Here is a 13,244-nt window from a genome sequence, read left to right on the forward strand (position 1 = left end):
TAGTTTTGTTGTGTCTCTAAGCTGCAGCTACTGGTGAGCTGAGCCTACAATAACCAGGGATTAATTGTGGGAAGGGAAGGGAAACTAGTTAGAATAAAGGATTTTGACACCTATGAAGCCTCAGTCAAAAATCTAAAGATAGAAAGGCCTATTTATGCAGACTTAAATTCCTCTCTCTCTCTCTTTTTCTGTCCTTCAGATGCAGGAGGAAAAAATAAAGTGGGGTTTTTTTGTGACCTCAGCTGGATACTTGCAAAGAGCAGGTCATCTCCAGGGCTGACGTGAGAAGATAAAGCTTGGAAAGGTCTGCATTTACTGTTGGGCTTTGATGCTTCCAACTGGAAACACAACAGTTGAATTATTGACCTACCCAGAAAACTTGGGCCGCATCAGCCAGCACCGGGGATGCTGAAACCTGCTCCATGAGGAGAGAGATCCCCTTCCAGGGGGGTCGCAATTAAAACAACAAGGGAGGAAGAATGAAAACCCAGCAGCAAACCTGTGTTTTCTTGCGTGGTAATTCCTCCCCCGCCCCAACCAAAAGGGGTGAGAAAAGCTGATGGAAGGTGGAACTTGGCTTCTGTTCAACCTCTCTCTGGGTTGGCCCCGAGTCCTCCAAGGTGGCCGTGCCAAGGTGGTGTGAATACCCTGGCGCTGCTCCCCGGCGGTCACGGCGACCTTCAGGAACCTTCTCCCTGTTTCCCAGTGGGTGCACAATGCCTGGGATCAGCTCCAGGAGGGATCCTGTCCTTGCCTTACCTCCAGCCTTCCTGGATTACCTCTCCCAACCAACCCGCCCAACCAACCCAGTCCCTCTGGTCACACAGGGAACAGCCTGGAGTGGGAGGACACGGCCCTGTTGCAACCTCCTGGCACCGCAAATACCTTCAGCAAACGTTACACCCTCTAGGAAATATTGCCTCATTGTTGGAGAAGGGGAGAGGCTGACAGTTCCAGAGTGAAAGGAGACATTTCCTTCACCTCAGACGTCCATTTGTGCTGCTTATTTTTCCTCTGCGTGCAGGGAAGTGAGAATTCCCTCAGAGGATTCCCAGAGAAGACTGAACTATGTGTTTGCCCTGTGTTTTGAGCTCAATTTTATTTGAACACCTATTTTCCCACCCTGTTCCATTTGAATCCCCAGTGCTAAGCACGTCCTTCGAAGAATTCTGGAGGTTTTCCTTTGGCAGGGAGGGGGAAGGAGAAGCCACCACCTCTCCCTCTTCTACCCATGAGACCTGCATGAACGTAGGAGGCCTCTAAAAACTGCGTTTTGTAGAGCTTGACCAATAGGTTTAAAAGTCATTAGAGTAAGAAACGACAAAGACATTTGTGTGTGATCCTTATCATCTTATTGCCTATCAAGGACATGGCCCTGTTGGAAGGGGTCCAGTGGAGGTCCTTGAAAATGGTCAGAGGGAGGAGCACCTCTGCTGTGAGGACAGGCTGAGAGAGCTGGGGTTGGTCAGCCTGGAGAAGAGAAGGCTCTGGGGAGACCTTAGAGCCCCTTCAATATCTGAAGGGAACCTACAGGAGAGCTGGGGAGGGACTCTTTGTCAGGGAGTGGAGTGATAGGATGAGGGGTAATGGTTTTAAACTGAAAGTGGGGAGATTTAGATTAAATACTAGAAAGAAATTCTTTGCTGTGAGGGTGGTGAGAGCCTGGCCCAGGTTGCCCAGAGAAGCTGTGGCTGCCCCATCCCTGGAGGGGTTCAAGGCCAGGTTGGAGGGGGCTTGGAGCAACCTGGTCTGGTGGGAGGTGTCCCTGCCCAGGGCAGGGGGTGGGACTCGATGGTCTTTAAGGTCCCTTCCAACTCTAACCATTCTCAGAAAAGAACATGCAATAGAAAAGAATATGCACTGCCAACACAGTGTTTAATTCAAGGTAAGTTCTTCTGTCAGAGAGTTTCTGTGGTTTGATTATGTCTACGAGCAACTCTCGAGTCATCCCTTCTGGGAATCAGACAGTGCTGCCTTTGGTCTGTTGTTTTAGTGTATAAAGTTAGAATGTTTTGATGTGAAAGGCCCATTTGTGGTTCTTTCTGCAGAAAGTCTCATGGGATCCATACGAAATGTAAGCATAACAAGCTGTAAAATATATGTCAAGATTTATATAAGAAATGTATTTCCACTAGAGAAGATGCAATAATAAGGTTATAATTCTTTTTCAAGGTTCTCAAGCAATCCAAGCTACAAAAGCAAGGAGCGCTGCATGAAAAAAAAAACTTAGTGAAAATCCAAATATTAAACCACAGAAGATTCGAGGAGTGCTGCATGAAAAAAAAACCTAGGAAAATCCAAATATTAAACCACAGAAGATTCCTTTTGAAAAAATAAGTGTTCTACATCGTTACTTATGCAGAACCTGGAAGCAAGAAACTGAGCCCTGCTGTTCCACAGCCTGGAAAACAAGGGAATCACCAGCTCCTGTCACGTGCCAACGATGCTGCGGGTGGCAAAGGCAGCAGCTCTCCAAGGGTCTGAATTTTCCTCAGGTTTTGTAACCACCTAATGGCTTGGTGTCCCAAAGGGGGGGTGCTGTGGGGGGAAGAGACCTGCAGAAACACCTGCTGCTATTGGCTTGCTGAGGAAAACAATCTCAGCTACGCTGCAGGAATACTGTGCTTTTTGGTGCTTGTCTCTAGAAATAGATGCAATTTGAGGACAGAAAACTACTTTTCAGTGATTTATGAGGGAGGCCTTAGTGGGTCTTGGTGCTGCTCATCCTGGTGTTGAGGCGAGGAGCACTATTCCAGCCCAACCCAGTGCTGGGGGCTGGGATTGGTGTGACCACGAGGTGAGGGTGGTGAGGGTGGGAGAGTGGCCCTATCTCCACCATCTCCACCAGTCAGAGATTTCTCAGGAGTGACTCATGTGCTGGTGGCCCCTGTGCCCCGAGTGCCCTTTTCCGTGGTGAACCCAGGGGTGAGAACAGCACAATCTCTCGGAGAACAATGTTTTAATCATGTTTGGAGGCTGCCTGCCCCTCCTGGAATAATTCCCAAAGTGCCTCTGGAGCTGGGACAAGGTCAATTCCAGTGCAGGGTTTTGTTTTCCTAACTTGGCATTGCCTTTTTTCCAGCAGGAGCCGGAATTTTGAAGGAAAGTGCTTCCTCAGGGAGGGAGGGAGAAACCCACCACATGGAGGCAGCTGGAAGGACCACACACCCCCACGGACAGGTATTTTTTCTGCATGTTTAGCAGGGCTGAGGGACCAGAAAACACCATCTCCCCTTGGCTCTGCAGGAAAGCGGCTGTGAGAGACAGGGAATCTCACCTGCAGGATGGAAAAACCCCACTATTTACATGTTGTGGACTTTAACAATAATGAGTAATGATAAATGGCTTTGGTATGTTTATTAAACAATGCGTAGCTGGGCCTCTGGTTGTGTCCCCACCCAGAATCTGGGTCATGTGTAGGTTTTATTTCAGGGAAAGTGATGGGAAGCAGTGGGATGGGCATCAGCTTCCCCAGAGACACTTATCAGCCCCAGCTCTCACAGAGCCACAGGCTAATTAAGTCCAAATTCTGAAAGAAAGCCGTGGAGGGAGGAGAAGACAAACCCAGTTTGCACCTACATCAATAGGTGAACTCTCTGCACAGTGATTTCACCAAACTGATTTCTTATAACAGGACCTTTTTTTCAGTGTTGCTGAGCACCCCCAGTCCTGCTTGAGATCAGCAGAAAGATGGGAGCTCATCCCTCCGCGGGAGCCTGAGTTGTGAGAGGGAAGAGACAGGACAGGCTTCCAGTGTTGCTGAGCACCCCCAGTCCTGCTTGAGATCAGCAGAAAGATGGGAGCTCATCCCTCCGCGGGAGCCTGAGTTGTGAGAGGGAAGAGACTCTGTCAATCATGGAAAAAGGAATTTGGCCTGAAGTCCTGTGAAGTCTGTGGAAAACTTCCAAGGGTTTCATCTGGCTTTGTGTCAGTATTTTGAGGGAACTGGAAATATTTCCTCGAGAATGCCCTCCCTTTCTCTCCCTTTTCACCTGCCTCTGTTGCTTTGGTGCCCAAAACCGCGACATTTGGTTTTGCTGCTTTGTTTTTGAACCCGTTCTGATGTTTTGTTCCTCTGCCTTGTTCAGATTTGGAGCTGCAGCTCGAGGAGCAGCCAGTCCCCAGAGTATCGTTCCGTGCAGGCGGCCATCCCAGCTCCAGCCAAATCCCACCCACCCTCCGAGGTGTGGCACTGGGAAAGAGAAAGGGGAGAAAGAAGAAAAGCAAACAGCCCTGGTACGAGCTCCTTCCCTCTGCTCGGGTTTCACAGCACCCAGGTCCAGACCCAGCAGCTCTCAGTATGTGGGAGCCACCTGCCCTACCCCTCAGATGGTCATGTCACTGTGTGTATGTTCTAACCACTGCCTTTAGTACATAAAATAACATATATATGTTAAAAAAATATATATTTAATTTATTAAACCAGAAGCAGTGTAAAGCATAAGTGCCAAATTCTGATTTTATTCCCAGGAGAACCAGTCACACGTGGCTTCCCTGGTCCCGTTTCATCCCTGCACAGCTGACTTCCAGAACCTGTAGGAAATTGGAGATGGACGTGAGCAGGAGTAGGAGTTGTGAGTGAAAAAAAAAGGTTTGTTTTGTGTTTTTTTTTCAAAGATGAAGCCCTGCCAAGGGGTCGCTCTTGCCTGTTGCTGCCCAAAGGGTGACCGTGCTATTCTAAGTGCCCCCCTTTTGCCTTTGAATGCTCTGGTCACTCCATGGGGATGGTCAAACTCCAAGGAAGGACAAGGGTGAGATTCCATTTCGTTAAGGAACGAAGCCATGATGAAACAGCCACCTGGGCTGATTCACTGCCAGAGGGTAGTGAGCCTCTCAAATAATTTGTGGCATTTTCAAAGGTTGGGGGGTGTTGAGCACCCAAATCCCATAGAATTCCAGTTTGATTTGGGCACTTTGCTGCCTCGGCTCTTTAAAAAAAAGCCAGCTGTGAATTCCTGGGTCCTGTCTGCACCCTCTGCCTCCCCGTGGAGCTGGAATAACTGCAGTGACCGTCCCTGGAGAGCCAGGCTGGGGGGATGAGGCCAACAGACCCAAAGCCATCCGTGTTAATGCTGAGCTCCAAACCTTTGCCTCCTGTGGTGAGTTTCACTCTTCTTTTATTTACTGTGGTATTTCCTTCAGGCGTTTTATTTCATATACAACTCTGGGAGACTCTCAAGAGCTTTCTAAGTACAAACCATGGTTTGGCGGGACTTCTCCTGAGACTGCACAGCTTTCTCCTGGCTGGACCAGTCGGGCTCACTCGACGTGTGTGTGTGTGTCCTCTCTCAAAAATGCCTTTGGTTCGTTGCAGAACCCGCAGCTGCTCAAGCCTGGGCCTGTCTCTGGGATGCCTCCAGGACTCTGAAGTGATGCCAGCGAAGCATAAAGTCACGCTCCACCCATGGCCCGCCGTCTCCTCCTGAGGAAGGTGAGAGGGATGCCCAGATGCCCTCAGAAATCGATTTCTGATTAAATTCTGGTAGTCTAAGGGCAAACTATGGCCACTGTTCCAGTGTGATGCAGTCAGGCTGCTGTGGGGTTCCTGTTGCTCTGGTTACTTCTCTCTGCTCGAGCCCCGACAGGGCCCCAGTTGTTCCTGTGAGTTACTGGCAGAATCTGCCGCCGCTGAGACGCGCGGTTGCTTCACCGAGCCCGGTGGGGCCAAATTCTCATGCCTGTTGTCAATCATGTTTTGCATAAACTGCAGAGACCGTCCCACGGAGCCCTGCTGCTCACTATTTTTATTTTATTTTATCACTATGGAGAGCAACCTGCTGAAATTAACCATTTATTCGGCGTAGCCAAGTGTTTGCATTATCCCCCTATGGCTTCAGATGAGGAGGGATTCCCTGGTAGTGCTCCAGAGCGTGGCTTTTCTTTTGAGATACTTAATTATCATCTACCAGTTCCACTCCTTGTAGCAGAAATGGAGAGACCCTCACTTCACCCTGGTCACTAAATACCAACAAAAGGCTATTTTGGCAACATCCACCTGGAATAGACGTGGACTGCTCACTTAGGAAATGGCTGTACATTCCTGAGCCACGTGCAGATGCAGCCTGTAAATTCTCTTTTTAAAGAATATTCAGTGTTCTGGTGGCTTTTTACAGGCAGAGGTGGCTTCTGGCTCCATCAGCACCAAATACTTCCTTACTGGAAAGGCACAGCTTGCTGTGAGTAACCACGTAGCTCGATGACAGATGAACTTGTCTTTGATTTATCAAGTTTATGGCAACGCCCTGAAGGGCTGGTTGGGTGTCACCGAGTGTCTGACGGTTGTGGCTCTGGCCTTGAATGGCCTCACCAGGATCAGCTCTTCCAGTACTAACAGAATGATTAACTCTGCCTTGTGTTTCCACTGCTGCTTGTGCAGTGTTTCTGCAGGGAGGCACACCTCCCAGTACAGAGAAATGGGTAAAACTCTTCACATACGTATGGTTAGAATCACAGTTGACCTCTCAAATTGAACCTATAGCATTTATTGGCAAAAAAAAAAAAAGTAATTTTTTCTGGACTCAGCAGTGGTTTGACCATAGGACCTGTGAGTTGAAGCAGCTGAGTAACAGTATGTCAGAGAACAGGCTCCAGGTGGTGGGAGCCCTGTGGAGCACAGCTGAAGGGACTTGCTGCCCCAGTGATTTGTAGTGGGAGTCACCTGGCTCAGAACCTGACCAGCAGCTACTCCAGCATGGTCCTGAGGAGCTTCCTGGTAAGAAACATGTCTGTCTTAAACCAGTCTTATCTGCTAGTGGGTCCAGAGGAGGCCCCGGAGATGCTGGGAGGGTTGGAGCCCCTCTGCTGTGAGGGGGGGCTGAGAGAGTTGGGGGGGTTCAGCCTGGAGAAGAGAAGGCTCTGGGGAGACCTTGGAGCCCCTTCCAGTCCCTCAAGGGGCTCCAGGAGAGATGGGGAGGGACTCTGGATGAGGGAGGGGAGCCATGGGATGAGGGTGATGGCTCTCAGAGGAGTAAGGAGGCAGCAAAGTGTGGTGGCCAAGGAAACATGAGGCTGGGAAGAAAAAGGGGGAGTAAATCTCTTACTATTTATTTAGCTGCCAAGATAGTGTAATATTGAAACAAAAAACCCAAACAAACCCCACCCCACCTCCACCGTGCCCCCCTATCCAGACAAAGGGCAGGAAAATGGGATGCAGCAGGGAATGGGAGGCCTCAGTCCCACCATGGTCATGCCTGAAACTTCTAAGTGGCAGCTGTGGGAGAAAGCCACGTGAAAAAAGAATTAAATGTAGGCTGTGTCTAATGCACTTTGTGCAACCACATTTAGCTCAGACTTCTCCTATTCTTGCTGTTTTTTGAAGTATATTTATAAGCAGCTCCTTTCTTCCCAAGCAGCTCTGAAATGGCCCTGATTTTCGGGCCTGTTCTAAGGGCAATAAGGGCCAAAGACAAGTGAGGAAGCCCAGAGAGTGTTTTTAACTCATCCCAGTTTCCTTTCAGGTTTCCCTTTATCCAGTGGCTTTTTCTCTGGTTCTGTGTGGTTTATTGAGCAGGCAGGCTCACAGCCAGTCATCAAAGAGCAGATAGTGACTAAGGAGTTAAGCTCACACACAGGAATGGGTTTGTTTAAAGTGGTGTTTGGTATGCAAATAAAATTAGCAACCCAAATGAGCTTGTTTCTCCTCTGGTGTTTGCTGAGCCTCTCCCTGGCTTTGCCTCCTGCTTGGAGGGACGGAGGGTTTAATGCAGTCTATCAAGCGTTTGGACACCAAAATTAAACCAGGATCTTTGTCAAATATCAGATTCTCTTGGTTCTTCCAACCTCCCCCCTAAGAGCTGTGTTTATAAGAGTGTTTTAAAGCGAGGGTGGTCTCAGGAGGGGCTGAGGAGGTTGGGCTGTACCTGCCCCAGCACCGATGCTCCAGCCTGAATGTGGTAGTTTGGTACTTTTAAAGCAAATTCATGATATTTGGGGGGAAAAAGAAATGCTGTTGCCTTGAAAAAGGGACATAGTTTGATAGATCTGTCTATTATTCATTAAGCAGCTTCTTTAATGCTTAAATCCCCTTTTATTGAGTAAAAGGGTCCAATTATGTGTTCATTGTTTCAAGTCTAAACGTCCTGAACTTTGTTCTGGAGTGGGTTTGGGTTGTAACAGTCGTGCCAGGAGGTGCCTGTTGGATTTCCTGCCCTGGGAGCTGACTCCACCTTCCCTTGCCCAAAATAAACTGACAAAGGAACACGAAAAGAGCCTCTGCCAGGCAGTTTTTGAAGGGAGAGGCATTATATTTTCCTTGCCTACCACCCAAGTATCTGAACAGCCTGTTACATCTCGGGCTGATCCTCTGCCCCTGTGAGGAACATCCATCCTGTGCTGAGAACACCCCTTTCTGCTGATGCTGCTTTCATCACGCTGCAAGGTGACATGAAGTGGTTTTAGGGAGTTTATTGCTTCACGATGACTATTAAAGTATTTAGAAGGGTTTAAGCTGTTTTTCACCCGAAAGGTTTTGATTTTTACAAAATATAAGGAAAACTAAATGCCTTTTCTTTGTCTTTGCTCAGCTCCCTGTTGGAAATCCCTGCTTTATTTTCGCTTGTTTTTAAAATTGTTAATTGTAGGAGAGGAAAGGATGGGCTCAGCTTTTTTTTTTAAACCCCTATATTGCTATGCCAGTATGTTAAACTTTAATGTTAGTGACTTAAAGCCAAGTAAGTCAGAAAACTTGGAGTCTACAACAAAGTCTGTTGGTTATTTTTCCCTGTAGCCGCCTGGACAAGTTATTTTCTGTGTGTGCCTGAGTTTTCCCAATTTTAAGCTGTGGGTGATAGAGAGCAATGGGATTGCAATGCCACCGTCACCTGGGAAGTCGGGGAGGGAGAAGGGGAGGTTGTGAGATCAGGGTGCAGTGTCACAGACTGTGACATCGCTGTGTGACAGCAAACAAGGCCAATTCTGGGACCTGTCCTCGCAGGAAGCATCAGTAATAACTCGTGTGGTTGTGGGAGGCAAAGGGAAGGGTGGGTATTTGGGGGCAGTTTGGTAAAAACACAGTCCCTGCTGGAGGCTGTGCCTCATCATGCAGAGGTGTAAGGGGCTGCTGCCTCCTGGGGTAGAAGGTACTCCCGTATTTTACCTACTGGGATGTAAAGTGTAACGCAACTTTAAAAGTTCTCCAAACTTTTTTTAATACCCCAGAGCACAAGCTGTAGGCTGCTGAAAGGCTACTTAACTTGCCATTGCCTTAGAACACTCAGCAAGTTGAAATAAGAGCTTCAGGGTTTGGGAGGAACAAATAAGGCTGAAAAAATTTCCTTTTCGCAACTTTAAAGCCAGTATTTGTCGCTGCTTTTCAAAATTTTCAGTAGCAAAGCGTTTTAAGTCTAAGATTAACAAAAGGGAAGCAGACCCAAAAGAAACTTTGCCCAATTTCTTTTGCCCCCAATATAGTTATTTGCTTACAAAGTTTTGTTACAAAAAAAAATGAATATCTACGAGGTACCAAGCGTGAAAGCAGGGATTAAGGAGCTGTGTCTGTACCTAGAAACCAGGGACAGTACTTGGTGCTCTACTTGGAGCCTTTTGACTGTTGCTGAAGATACTACAAGTAGCTGGAAGGTTCCTACTCGCCTTGCTCTTACAATAAGTCCTCAATTAACAAAATGAGGTGTAATTAATTACACCAGGTGGAAAGGGGTTGCCTCAGTTTCCCCTGGCTGAGCCTGGGCTGCTCTGGTTGTGCTACAGCCCCTGAGTTGGGGTGACCTGCCCAGGGTGATCCCATCGAGCAAAGACGGGGAAATGCTGGTTTTGCTGAAATAGATGTTGCTTTATTTCCCTCCTGCTGCTTTCCCCGGGGGTTGGTTCAGGATCTCTCCCCCTTTGAGAAGGTGGAATCTGTGTCTCTTCCAAGATTGTAAAAGGGGATTCCAGTCAAAAGCCTCCTTGGCTTGTCCCAGACTCCAGCTCAGCAGGACAAGTCACATTAAGTATATATTTATATGTTGAGGAAGAGTTTAATGCTTGTATTCTGTGAGAGACTTGTGTAAGGATGATTTTTTTCTGGATAAAGGGCTTTTTTTTGGTGGAAGCTTATAGAGAAATTCCTTCCCCCCCCTCCCCAACCCACCTCCACACGCCCAGTGGCAGGTTCTTTGTTTAGAAATGAAGGATATTCAATGTTAAGTGGTGGTTTCAGTCCCGTGTGGCTGGGAGGAAGTTCATGAGCGGGGCAAGGCGAAGGGAGTGTCCCGTCAGCTGAACCCCCCCGTTCAGCTTCTCAGAGGAACAACCCCTTGGAATAGTTGGTTGTAGGTTGTGTCTGGTCCATGGGAAGCAGACACCCCCAGAGCCAGGGCTGTGTCCCCCCACACCAGACCCCGACGGGCAGAGCATCCTCCCAGGAGCATCCTCCATCCCGACCTCGGCCCAGGAGCAGTTCCTGGTCTCAGACAGGAGCCGTTCCAGCATCAGGAATAGCCTTTCCTTGGCTTAAACACACAGAAATCTGTGTTGCTTCAAAATAAATTCAACTCAGAGCTGGGGTGAGATTCAACTCCTTTATTAAATATACAGCTAAAATGCCTCAAATTACTAACAAGCTCTAAGGCAATGAAATAGCGCGTTAAAAAGCATGTAAGATATAAAAATATATCTATAGAATAGCAGTTAGTGAACCTGTTCTTCCTACTTTGACAAAGAAAACAGTCTTTATGTTTGTGTCTATCTACACGGGTGGATTCCAGTGATAAAAACAGGGACAGCAGATTATTCAGCAAAATAATTAGAGTAAGGTGCTGGTAACAGTGAGCTGGAAGCTCCTGGGCACAGTGTTAGGGACTAGAGTCAGATCTTCATCTCTCTGCCTTCTCTGAGAATGCTTTATATACACCTACCTTCTAAATACATACCTTCTAAAACTGACTGCACAGAGCATCTCAGGGAATCCTTTTTACTACCAATTTACCTGTAAAAGGCATGTAGTTCATGTTTTCCCTTCTTTGAAAGATAATTAGTAAAGTGTTGCTGAAAGGTCAAAATTTGTTTCATTTCTGGAAACATTGTAACTCCAAAAACTCCCTTGAACATGGTGGTGAGCATCTCATGGAGATGGGAATAGAAACAGTGAAGCTTCTAATGGGAGATTGTGGCTTCTGTGAAATCCCAGTGGTGAGTGTTGGGCAGGGAGGGGCACAGAGAGGAAAGAAAACAAGGGATCCAACAGCTGGACTTCAGGGACAGCACAGGGAAAAGTACAAAATCGAGATTAACATCTCAATAAGAGGCTGCAAGACACCAAAACAAGCAGCACCTTTCCATAAAATCACCGTTGCAGGAAGAGGAGCACCATGTGTGCCCTGCAAAGTGAGACTTGTCAGTGTGAGTCATCTCAAGCAGGACACAGATACCATCTCCACCAGCTGGAGCGGCTGTGGGCAGGGAGATTTCCTCACTGGGAAATTCCTGATAATTTAGTGGGAATTGATGAGGAGAAGGGTGTTATCTGCTCAGGGGATGCTGAGGTCGGGAACACGTTCTGTCCTGTGCTCCCTCCCACCCCTGGTACATTGTACAACCCAGGGTGGAGGGGGGGGGGCTCTATTAAGAAATCCAGCAACTGGCCAAGGCTCTGGTGGCTTCCCAGTATGGGGAGGACAGGGCTGGTAGCCACCAGTGAGGAATCAGAGCCCTTCTCAGGGAGGACCTTTCTCATTGTGTCATTTGACCAACTGCATCTCAGAGGATCTCCTGAAGTGAGGGCTTTGCAAACCCTTTTATTGTATAAGATACCTTAAAAAGTACTTTTTCTCTCAGTGTAAAAATAAAGCAGACCTTATTCTATGCAATGCAGTAAGAGGGGGCCCTGACTGATTGCTGAATTGTGCTCGTTTAACAAATAATTTCCAAACAGAAGCAGCTGCTTAAACTGGGAGCTGCCCCAGGGGGCTGAAGGGCCCGGGTTTGCCCAGAGAATTCTCTTCATCTGAAACAACCTCTCTTGACCCACCTCTGCCTTATTGGCCTGGAACTTACCCTCTTTTCCCATCTCTCTTCAGGCATCCCAGGACCTGTTTGGGTGTTGAGACGACAGACACAGAACCAGGGCACTGGAGTAAGATCTCAGACATCTGACTTCATCAATTCTTCTGAAAAAGGCAAGCTTTTTTTTTGTTTTTTCTCCATATTTCTCTCAGGACGAAGGCGTTTGCCAATGCGATTGACGGCATTACCAGACAGTATTAGACAAAACTAGCCAGATCTAACTTTGCCTGGTAAGACAGCAATCAGCAGGCTCTCGGGCTAAAGGAAACCACCAGCATTAAAGGACTTTCTCCAGCTCCAAGACTAAAAAGACAGGGCAGGGGAAGGCTGAGGGCCTCTCCCTTAGACAAAGCAATAACCGGTAAATATTTAACCTGGTGTACTTGCTGATTGTGAGGCAGTACAATTAGGAAAACATGACTGTTTCCAGTTCACTGGTATCTGAGATGAAAAAAAAAATGGTAAAGAACTTACCAACGTCTCCATCCACGGCATCCCTCTCGCTGTGCATCGTGAGGGCAGGCACACACCTTTCTGCTGTGCTCCCAAGGGCAATATTCAAACTCCCCTCAGTGAGACAGACTTTTTAGAATGAAGCCTGCTGCAGCCCAGGCCTCAGACAGCTCCTAACCCATCCTGACAATGAGTGGAAGTGAAATCCTGCGGGTCTGATCGAAGCGAGAGGAAAAGCAGTAGGAGCCGGGGAGGGAGAGAAAGGCTCTGAGGCAGGAGGGGGTTTTTCTGGGTTTCCCCTGGCTCTGGTGACTGTCTGTCCCCAAGACAAGATAGAAGGGACATTTTCCTGAGCACACATCATCCGGGGGGATTTCCCTGGTTTTAAGGCGACATTCCCGTGCCTGCTGTGGATGCCCAATTATTTATCCTCTTTTTTTTTTTTTTCCCCTTTTTTTTATTTACTCAACTCCATCCGAGGCTGGGGCCCCCACTTTGTTTTCAGAAGATAGATGGGTGGTAGGTGTGTGCTCCAATTCATCTTATTTAAATGCTTGTTAAAAGCCAATTTGCGGAGTCACTCAAATTTCACACCATTTCCTCAATCCCTTGTGAACGGGTTACTCATTAACGCGGAGGCCAATCAGCGAGGAACGCTCCTCTGCTGCTTCCTTCTCCCTCTCCTTTTCCCCACAATTACAACCTCCAAGGGCAAACACAAACCTCAGCCTGTCCAGGCCCAGCCAGTGCCTTTCAAATGTTCACGCTGCGATGGGCTCAAGTTTAAGTTT

The 13,244-nt window shown here is 47.8% G+C and overlaps 1 long non-coding RNA gene across 2 annotated transcripts; it reads left to right on the forward strand.

Annotated features, from left to right (window-relative positions):
• Nucleotides 1-3,772: 3,772 nt before the first annotated feature.
• Nucleotides 3,773-12,399, forward strand: LOC106887775. 2 transcript variants are annotated; one of them, XR_001411963.1, is made up of 5 exons: nt 3,773-3,927; nt 4,089-4,236; nt 4,471-4,591; nt 5,315-5,431; nt 12,015-12,399. It is a non-coding gene; the product is annotated as an uncharacterized LOC106887775 (long non-coding RNA). The 2 variants fall into 2 exon arrangements; XR_001411962.1 differs by having other exon boundaries at nt 3,773-4,236.
• Nucleotides 12,400-13,244: the final 845 nt, after the last annotated feature.

This window comes from Calidris pugnax, unplaced genomic scaffold, assembly GCF_001431845.1.
Source record: "Calidris pugnax isolate Ruff unplaced genomic scaffold, ASM143184v1 scaffold82, whole genome shotgun sequence".
In the NCBI taxonomy this organism is placed as follows: Eukaryota; Metazoa; Chordata; class Aves; order Charadriiformes; family Scolopacidae; genus Calidris; species Calidris pugnax.